The 9,188-nt window shown below is 37.2% G+C and overlaps 1 long non-coding RNA gene across 1 annotated transcript; it reads right to left on the bottom strand.

Moving 5' to 3' along the window:
* Positions 1–2,256: 2,256 nt before the first annotated feature.
* Positions 2,257–8,872, bottom strand: LOC102386016. The gene is made up of 3 exons (XR_324203.2): positions 8,459–8,872; positions 5,068–5,239; positions 2,257–2,654 (listed from the first exon to the last, which is right to left on the bottom strand). It is a non-coding gene; the product is annotated as an uncharacterized LOC102386016 (long non-coding RNA).
* Positions 8,873–9,188: the final 316 nt, after the last annotated feature.

Raw genomic sequence — 9,188 nt, 5'->3', positions numbered from 1 at the left:
ATTTTTGTGGGTAATATTTTTGTTGGACTATGTAGCTGGTCTAATAAAAGCAGGGGTGACATGTAGGGGGTGCACGTGGGTGCATGTGCACCTCCTGAGTATGGCAGTGCACCCTCTACAAAAAAGCACCTGCGGGTGGTCACTGCTCATCACTGACACCGCCAGTCCATGATCCCCACTGGCTGCGGGTGGTTGCCAACCCTTCGTTGGCACTCACCACCCCCGTCCTCCACTGCTGACAGTACCAGTGGCGTCTGTGGGAGCTCCCCTGCTTATTGCTGCCACGCTTCTGCTGTGCTACCACCACCGCTGTGCCCCCCCAACCTGCTAGGGGCACACACTCTTCATGAATAAACGGTTTCACCCACAAAAATCCCTTCCTCTTGCATACAAAAATCGTTGATGTTTCAAACATAAAAACCAATACACAGAGCACTCAAGAAAGTTAATAGTAGGACACTAGAGATGGGCTAGGTTTAACAAACATAATCTGATGCAGAAAGAGCATGTAGATTTGAGAGGTCAAGAAGAGAGAGGAAAAAGCTACTAAGTTGAAAAATAATTATACAATTTTATGCATACTATTAGATATTATTTTGAGTCTGTATTAGAACAACATGGTTCACTAAGTGAGAGCGAGCTCAGATTCTAAAATGAATAAGAAGTTGTGTCCAAGAAAGGACTGATAGCTTTGCCCTCTACAGAACGCGCATTTCCAACATGTTCTGACTGGTAGAGCTTGGCTCTCTCCAGTTAAATGATTCAACAGAAACAAACAATTATAGTGTATGCTATACTAGTTAAAGGTTTACCAAGTGAATTCCCATGGTTTCCTTTTCTTCACTGAATGCATTCACGAGCACTGGAAAGGAACTGTGAAGTGGAATGCATCTGGGGTATTAGGCCTGAGGGTGTATTATTTCAGGCATATCAGGCTGCCTGCTCTAGTGCATTTACATGGGAAATTTCTAAAGACCCTTTCCCTCATGTGGCTCTCAGAGCAAAAATTCAAATCAAATTAATGCATTTCATTGGCTTTGTATTCATTTTGGAAATAATTTTGGTGCATTTCAGGTGTTTACACAATGTATGTAAAAGATGAAAGGGGGCAGGATGGTAGGTTTTCTAAAAGCCATGTTTTTAGATATGATGTTTATTGTTTTCTTTAGTGTGCCATACTTCAAATGAATTATTTTGCAAATTCACATAAACTAGTGCAGTTTAGTGTAAATAATCCACTCCTGTCTTCCATTCCAACTTCTTAAGATTTCTTAGGAATAGATAACATTTTGGGATTGCTATGCTACAACAGGAAAAAAAATATGATTAGCCTTTACTGTTGTCCAAAATTAAGTGTTCAGATAAGATTCAGATGTTTTTCCTGGTGCTTTTCTTAAATTGGGAGCCTTAGAGGAAAGGGTCATATATCATGCATAGAACTTCAAGAGTAGTGTTGTTAGTTTATTAATCCTAATGTGGTATTGGATCATAAAGGTTGAGTGATTTGGTAATGTGATTTGGTAGTGTTCTGATTAATGCACTACCATGAACAGAAGAGACAGATTAACCATAACATGAATTGTAACACACTAATTCTTCACTGTAACTAACAGTTGAGTCACATGCAGTTTCAATTATTTTACATGTTTGGCAGCCATTCATCCCCAATGGAACAATAAGCATTAACTCAATAATCTGAAAGAAGCTTATAAAAACATGGTTGACATAACTTATCTCTATTAAGAAATATTTTTACAGCACAATGCTGGTTTTGTTTCAACCATACTTACTTGTGAATTTGAAAGGAAATATTCTGATCCGAATGCCTCAAAAATAATTTCAAATTTGTCATGCTCCACTAATATGTCAGATCACTGATAGTCCAACATTAGCACTATTAGAAAGTAAATACATGAAAAATAATGGACAGTAAGGGAGGAGGATATGCTGCATTTGAATTACATATAAACTTCATGTGACAAGATTTAATGGAATACTATTATTATTTATCCAGCTTTTATGTTGTTGTTTCATTCGTAGATCCCAAAGCACCCTATAAAGGAGGAAAATAACATTATGCCCATTTTATTTATTGGAAAATTGAGGCTAAGTAGTTAAGTGATTTGACCAAAGATGCAAGGAATCAGAAATAGGAGGGGGGGGGGCGTTAATCCCATCTCCCTCATCTGTGAAAACACCATAAATTTACTTTCTAAGAGTGAATGGGACTGAAGAAAAAAAATAAATATCTGAAGGTTGCTAATTCAGTAGTTTTTATTATTGATATTTTAATCCAACTGTAGTAGAAGTACCAAGCTTGCTCTGCTGCTGCTGCATTTACTATGCTAAACACGTTAAACCATTCCTTGCCAAATTATTAACAATGTATGAACTTAGAATCCGGTTCAACTCTATTTCACTGGCTGGATGAAAAGTTATACCATCAACGGAAACTTTAGGCAGGTTTTACAGTGAAAGATGAAACTCCAAGTGAAAGTGTTTTGATGGGTGGCTCTCCACGGGTAGCCCTCTTGTGAAGGAACTTTCTGTCATACAGTTGGACTGCAGCTCCTTGGAAAGGGTGGCCATTTATCACAGTTCCGAATGAAAGCATTCCTTGGACACAAATGTCTTTTTCTTCCTTTGTCTAATTACTGAGGGGAAAAGTGAGAAGGAAATGTCAAAACAGTGAAACAGTGGTGTATAGAGAGCAGTCACTTTGGAGCTCAACCAGCTTTTGTGAGGGTCTGGGCGATTTGTCAAATGGTTGTGGCATAAGTCAAGCCCTGAGGTTGAAAGGTCTTGACCTAAGGAGTGCTGAAATCAGACAGTATAAGCAAGGGGTCTGCTCGAAGTTTCAGCTGTAGTGGAGATGAACAATGATGGGTGCTGGACACAACAAAACCTCATCTGCATAATTCAGGTAAGTAAGTTTATTGGAACTGACAAGTATGTGACAGGCTGAGAAAAAGAAGAGAACATGCTCTTGCTGGGAACCTTTAAAGCTCTTCAGTTAGGTATGTGAAAATAAATGACAGCTAATCTCTTTACTAAAAAAACTGTAAACAATGCCATTTTACACAGGGTTCACCTGTGACCTTTTCATAGATCAGACTCTCCACTTTCAGGCCAGGCCACAGAACCCATCACACATAATAAAGTGAATACAGATTATGCAATAAGAGCTTTTTGCTTTTCATAATTACTTTGCTCAGTGTTGCTGCTCGCTTTGGGGGGGTACAGTACATCAGACAGGTTCGAGCCAGTACATAAGGCCATAATGGCAAAACAGTAATCTAAGTGAAGATATTTCACTCAGAGGATTGAGCTTCTATTTTTTTTTTCTTTACAGTTTTGGCTTGCATAGGTCATACTGAAACTACAAATCTCAAGCTAAAAGGTCATAAGGTGACAAGACAACTCTTCTGCACTAAGACCTGTTGATGCTATTGAAGTGACCAAGTCTTTTAAAATCCTTCATTTATCTTGACCCGTCAAGTTTTTCAGGGTTTTTTTTTTAATTCTAACCTCTTGCCTCCATTTTAAGTCTTTTTAGGTAGTAAACAGCATGGTACATTTGAAACAATGCAGCTCTTAAGAAGGGTATACAATTAGTGGTTTTGGAAATACAAATAGGGTGCTGACCATGCTTTTGATGATAAAAAAAAAAATCATAGACAGTTCTTCTGATCAAATAGTCCTACCAGACAAATGTAACCTTGAAATACATACAAGACTCACAAACAGTAGCTGAAAGGAAAATCTAGCCTGTGTGAAATAGTGGTCACTGCCTATTTCTTTTGATGGATAGATTAAACTATGTCAGTCAATAGTTTTCCCATTTTGAATAATTGAATTCTTGAGAGTCATTCCATAATCTAAGCACTGAATTTCCCATATAAAATAGTAGTTGATATCTATATAAAGAGGCTTGCTTGCCAGATCCGGACCTTTAAGCCTGACAACAAGATAATTTGTTGTACATGCTGCTGAATGATAGGAAAGAAACTCAAAACATAGAAGAGCACAGTCTGACTGTGATTTACAGGCAGAGACACAACTATAAAGCTGTTCAAACAAGTACAAATATTAAACCCAGTTTGTCAAACATGAATCACAAAATCCCTAAGCATTTCTGGATTACAAATATATTGGAGTGCTGCTTGCCTTCTGCAGTGTAAGGAGCACATGTATGCTTTCACAAAACTGTGGATCATTCCACCTAATGGGAAACTGTTGAGAGTTCTGGCTGGATCAAATGTGGATCTCAGTATTATAAGAAGTCCAATGCATAATTCACAAGGCTTAATGAATATTCCAATTCATGACAGCCAACTGGCTCCATAGGTCACACCTCCCAGTCTCATATAAATAAAGAATGAGGTACTGGAAAGCATACCAGCTGAACCCAAATGAGTGCCAAAAACATGCATATTAATGAGGCACAATAAAAGATATACTTGACTCTCAGGAAGTGTCTGCATTGTTTTCCAGCTTTGGAGGGAGTGAAAGTTGCAGTGTACCTTCAAAATACATCACATCGAGCAACAGAAAGTAAAGCTTCCCCTCCATGAAATATGGAATCATATTATGTGCATGACTCTCTAAATCCAGTCTCATCAGGTCTATAACATCCTCAGTCATTCCCATCATAACAGTGAAACATTCTGGAAATATCCCTACCCTCTGCTCCCATATTCCTTTGCAAGTCTCAACTTGGTAACTAAGGAAAGGAAGTGCTTCAGCAGTGCTGTTCTTTTATGTGTTCTGTTTAGAGCTTGGAACAGGATGAATGGTAGCTTAGATGAATGCATTTGTGCCATTTTTCTTGGCCCCGACTATGTTTCCTTACTACCATGACATCTGAACAGAAGGAGAAAACATCTCCCTTTTGTGGCAGGCTAATTTAATTTGTACCTTCCACCTAGGGGTAAATATGTTTGTCTGTCTGTCTAAGCTCTCTTTGCCCACTTTCTTTTCTCACGGGAAACCCTGCTGAGTCAAAAACAGGATATTGCTTAGTGCTCTATTTTAAAGTAATTTAATTTTAAGCATACTCACACCCACCCTAAAGTGAAGCAACTGTAGAAGCTCCCTTGAGATAGTCTTAATGACTTTTGAATGTCTCCTGTGTCACAGACGTCAAGGGCTTGTTGTTTAGGCGGTATTTGTCTTTTGGAATAAATGGTTTAAAACGAGATCTCTCTTTTGCAGTGTTCTTAGCATAAGATGCGTGTTTCTTAAAAAAAAAAAAAAAAAAAAAAAAAAAAAAAAAAAAAAAAAAAAAAAAAAAAAAAAAAAAAATCCCACAGCTTTGCACATTGACCTACCACCTTTAACACCCAGCATTACAAACCATTGACCTTTGCTCTTAGTTGATCTGGTATTTTTTGAGAGTTGACCTTGTTTTGTCTGAGAACTTAGTCCAAGGTTTGAAATAAATAGCATATTTATTTACAGAAAATAAAAGTAAAATGAATAAAACAGCTCAATATTTACATATTCTTCATCAGATTTATGCACAACTTTTTAAACAGCAAATATGTGAAGCTTAGGGCATTATTTGAGTTAAAGCTCAAAAGTCTCTTTCAATTAATAAAGAATTTAAGATAGAGAGAGGAAAAGTGCTTAAATCCAAATTAAAAAGTCATTTATAATACATTTTGTTTATACTAACACCACAACTGCTCATGAATGCTCTTTAACATTTGATAGTGAGAGTTAAATACAGATCTAATCTATACATTTAAGAACCTGCATATTAAGCATTTTCTGGAGATTGTCTTTTTTTAAAGACATTTCAGTGTTATGGCCAGACAAATGTTTGCATATCACAGTTTTGTCATCCTATCAAATGATGAAATACCACAAATGCTTTAAACATTTTAAATTATGTTAACTCTTTAAACATTATGTTTAACTCTTTAAACTCTTAACATTTAATTATGTTTAACTCTTTAAACATTTTTAATCATAAATATGGCCATTACATTTTTTTATAAGCTGTTAGTGGCTATTTATTTTTCCCAGAAAAAAAAATCTTTATTAGTGCTTGTTCAAAATAGTTTGGATTCAGTGGTCTAGCACAACATAGATTCAGTGTAGGAAAATTAGACAGACATACAGGGAGATAATTTTTAGGGTTAATTATAATCTTAAAAAAAATAAAATAAAATAATTCTGCATTGCTGGGAAAAGTTGCTTTCAGCAATGCTGAAATGCACTACACCATTTAGAGAAAATGAATCTTATGTGATCCAAATATAAGACAAATGCATTATAACAAACCCATGCATGCAACAATTTCAATAGGAGGAACATTTTTTTGTTATAATGATGCAAAAATTAACTGCCCTATTATAGCAAGTACCTTCTCAATGAATTTTTCTTTTGGCCCTGTAAGGGTTCATTATAATGTAGTTGTACTGATATGATGAAAGCACTGCAGCAAGAATAACCAAGTACTCTTTGTCAGTGCTACTTTATTAGTTACAGCAACAAGGAAAAATCCTGTTGTGCCCACTCCATTAGTCTCCTATGGATACACCAAGTCCTACACTGCGTTTTCATGGAGCACCAAGCAGTGAGAATGCACACTGCCACCCATGCTTCATAAGTATTTCAGTACTGAACTGAAGGGGTGACACCACTGGATATAGCACAATGGACTGTGCATAGCCCATATTAGCAGACCATGAATGCTATGTAGGGCACACACTGCTTCTGCTACCTGTTTGCCCCTTATCTTGCACTTAATGTCGTAAGGAATGTCTTCACATTCCTGGTTGTCTTGTAGTACTGCTTTGGTGTCTCAGGGCCCTGTTGCAGGTTAATTTTGGGCAGCTTCTGGAGCTCTTAACCCCTAGATTGTTTGCACGTTAACACCTTTAAGTGGTTTAAAGCAGCTGTTATACAGCTTAAAGTTACACCACTGCAGGACAGCATTATCTCTTGATCCATATGACCCAGCTCCTGTTCCGTTAAAGTGTGGCCACTTCCCATGTGCTGCTCAAATTGAAGGTGTGTCTGCAAGCTAGCACTAAGCTGATCAATATTTGTACCCTTCAGTGTAACATGTAACAAGGCCCTCAACTAAGATTTGGTCCTAAGGGCCCCTAAGAGCCCACGCATATTCTTTTCACCAATTATATACAATAAAAACAAATTGCAATAAGAGGCATTTATTTAAAAAGATTAAATGATGTAGCAAATGAAAGGAACAGCATACCCAAATTAAAGTTTGCCTGTGTTAGAAAAAGGAGGCTAGAGGACAGGAAGTAGATAAGAAGGGGTCAGAAAGTCTCCCATGAAATACTAGTATTTTTTGGGTTTTGTCAATAGACCTCAACCTTTAAAGCTTTTACTTTAAAATCAAAACTTACCTTTTAAGTCATTACCTTTGACAAGAGTGCAAAACCTAGTTAGCAGGACCCCTTAAGCATCTGCTCTGTTGCTAGGTAAACTCACTATCTTTACAGGTCATAAAGTTATCACAAAATACTTGGCATTAGAGAGATAGTTATCTTTAGGGTTATAAAAAGGTATTTCCAACTTCATTGCTAAACTGTGTAAATCAAGGCCATCCACCAGTCCATTAGAACATAAGCTCTTAAGGCCTATCTGGACAAAGGGCTTTGTTGTTTATACAGCAACAACATCTGCTTACACTCAACCTTATTGTCAAAGAATAGTTGCTTAAAAGCACAGGCTCTCTCTCTTTTTTTTTTTTTGGCTATTTCATGTTGTATTATATTTCATGTGGGAATATCTAGTCTCTAAGGCTTGACCAGTGCTTTAATCTGGTGGACTGTAAAGACTTAGCTGCTTGTACCAAGAATCAGATCATCACCTCCATAGCAGTCAGGGGACTGCAACCAGGCTCATTTTGCTGGACAGTTGAAAAATTTCATTTGGTCTCCAGACACCTTTCTGTAAAGTATTAGCTTTCCTGTGCTGCTCTGAAGCTAAAGCTCTTATGTAAACATTTCTCTAGTTCAGTTTAGGATAAAATATGGTGTTTGAATTCAAATTCCTCCAATATTACATGTGCACAACAAGTCTATTAATACTGCGCAGACCACAAAAATATTAAGAATCCCATGTCTTCTCCATATTTTGTTTCTAATACTACAATCAACTCAAATGTTTCTGAGCTTTGTAGGCTGCTGTGGCATAGCTTACTGGAGGCCCACACCCAGTAACAGAGTCAGAAAACATAGAAGTCCTTTGCACCTAGATTACTAGAAATCTTCTGATAGAATACATGTGAAGGAAATAAAAAATTGGCCAGAAAATATTCTCTTCTCTTCCATCTACTTCTTAGCTAACACCCCAAAAGACAAAAAAAGCTTGGAGGTGGGAGAAATTTAAGCAGTCTTAATATGGAATACTTCTTCCAGAGCAGGGTTTGAACTTTGGGGAAAAAAGGAAAAGCACAAAAGCAGTTAAGGACACTTACCAGTGGGAAGACATGATGATGTAACAAGCTGCTGCCTGTTACCAAATAGCCACATCAGAGCTGCAGCTGGTTACTTCTGTCAAATGTAAAAGGCCAGCTGTAGAAAGGTATACTGGGGAAAAAAATCCTTTGATAAGGCAAAGCTGAATTAGGGAGGGCTAATAGGGAATGCAGGAGCATAGGGCTGGAGGTGATCTTCTGAGTCATTGAGTTCAGTCCCTAGTAATGCAGATAAATTTTCATAGCCTAAGTTGATGGCATTTTAGGTTGTTTCCCTCAAGAACTTCTATTCCTTTTCAAGAACCCTACTGTTGTTTTTCTCATATCCAGCCTAAATTTATTTGTATTGAATTTCTGCCCATTTCACTTCAGCTTCTTCCTCCTTGATATTTGCCCTCATGAGATATTTATAGAGAACAGCCTTACCCCTCCTAACCTCCATTTTATTTGCTAAACGAGCCATGCTAATTTATATATATAGTAAGATAAGGCCTCCATTTCTCTGCTTAACCTAGTAGTCTTTCTATGTGCCTAATTTTAGAGGACTTAATCTTTATGAAACAGAAGGGCTAATATAGTATAAAGTATTCCAGACCAGGTCCCACTAGTGCCTTGCTCCATAGTATTAATACTTTTGTATCTGTTTTGCAAATAGTTTTCCTGATGCATCGTTGAATGACATTTGCCTTTTTCATGGCTTCATGACATTGGTAATACACATTCATCTTGC

Source organism: Alligator sinensis, unplaced genomic scaffold (assembly GCF_000455745.1).
Source record: "Alligator sinensis unplaced genomic scaffold, ASM45574v1 scaffold545_1, whole genome shotgun sequence".
NCBI classification, from domain to species: Eukaryota; Metazoa; Chordata; order Crocodylia; family Alligatoridae; genus Alligator; species Alligator sinensis.
Note: the sequence above shows the minus strand (reverse complement) of the source record. Positions and strands in the feature narration are given on the sequence as shown.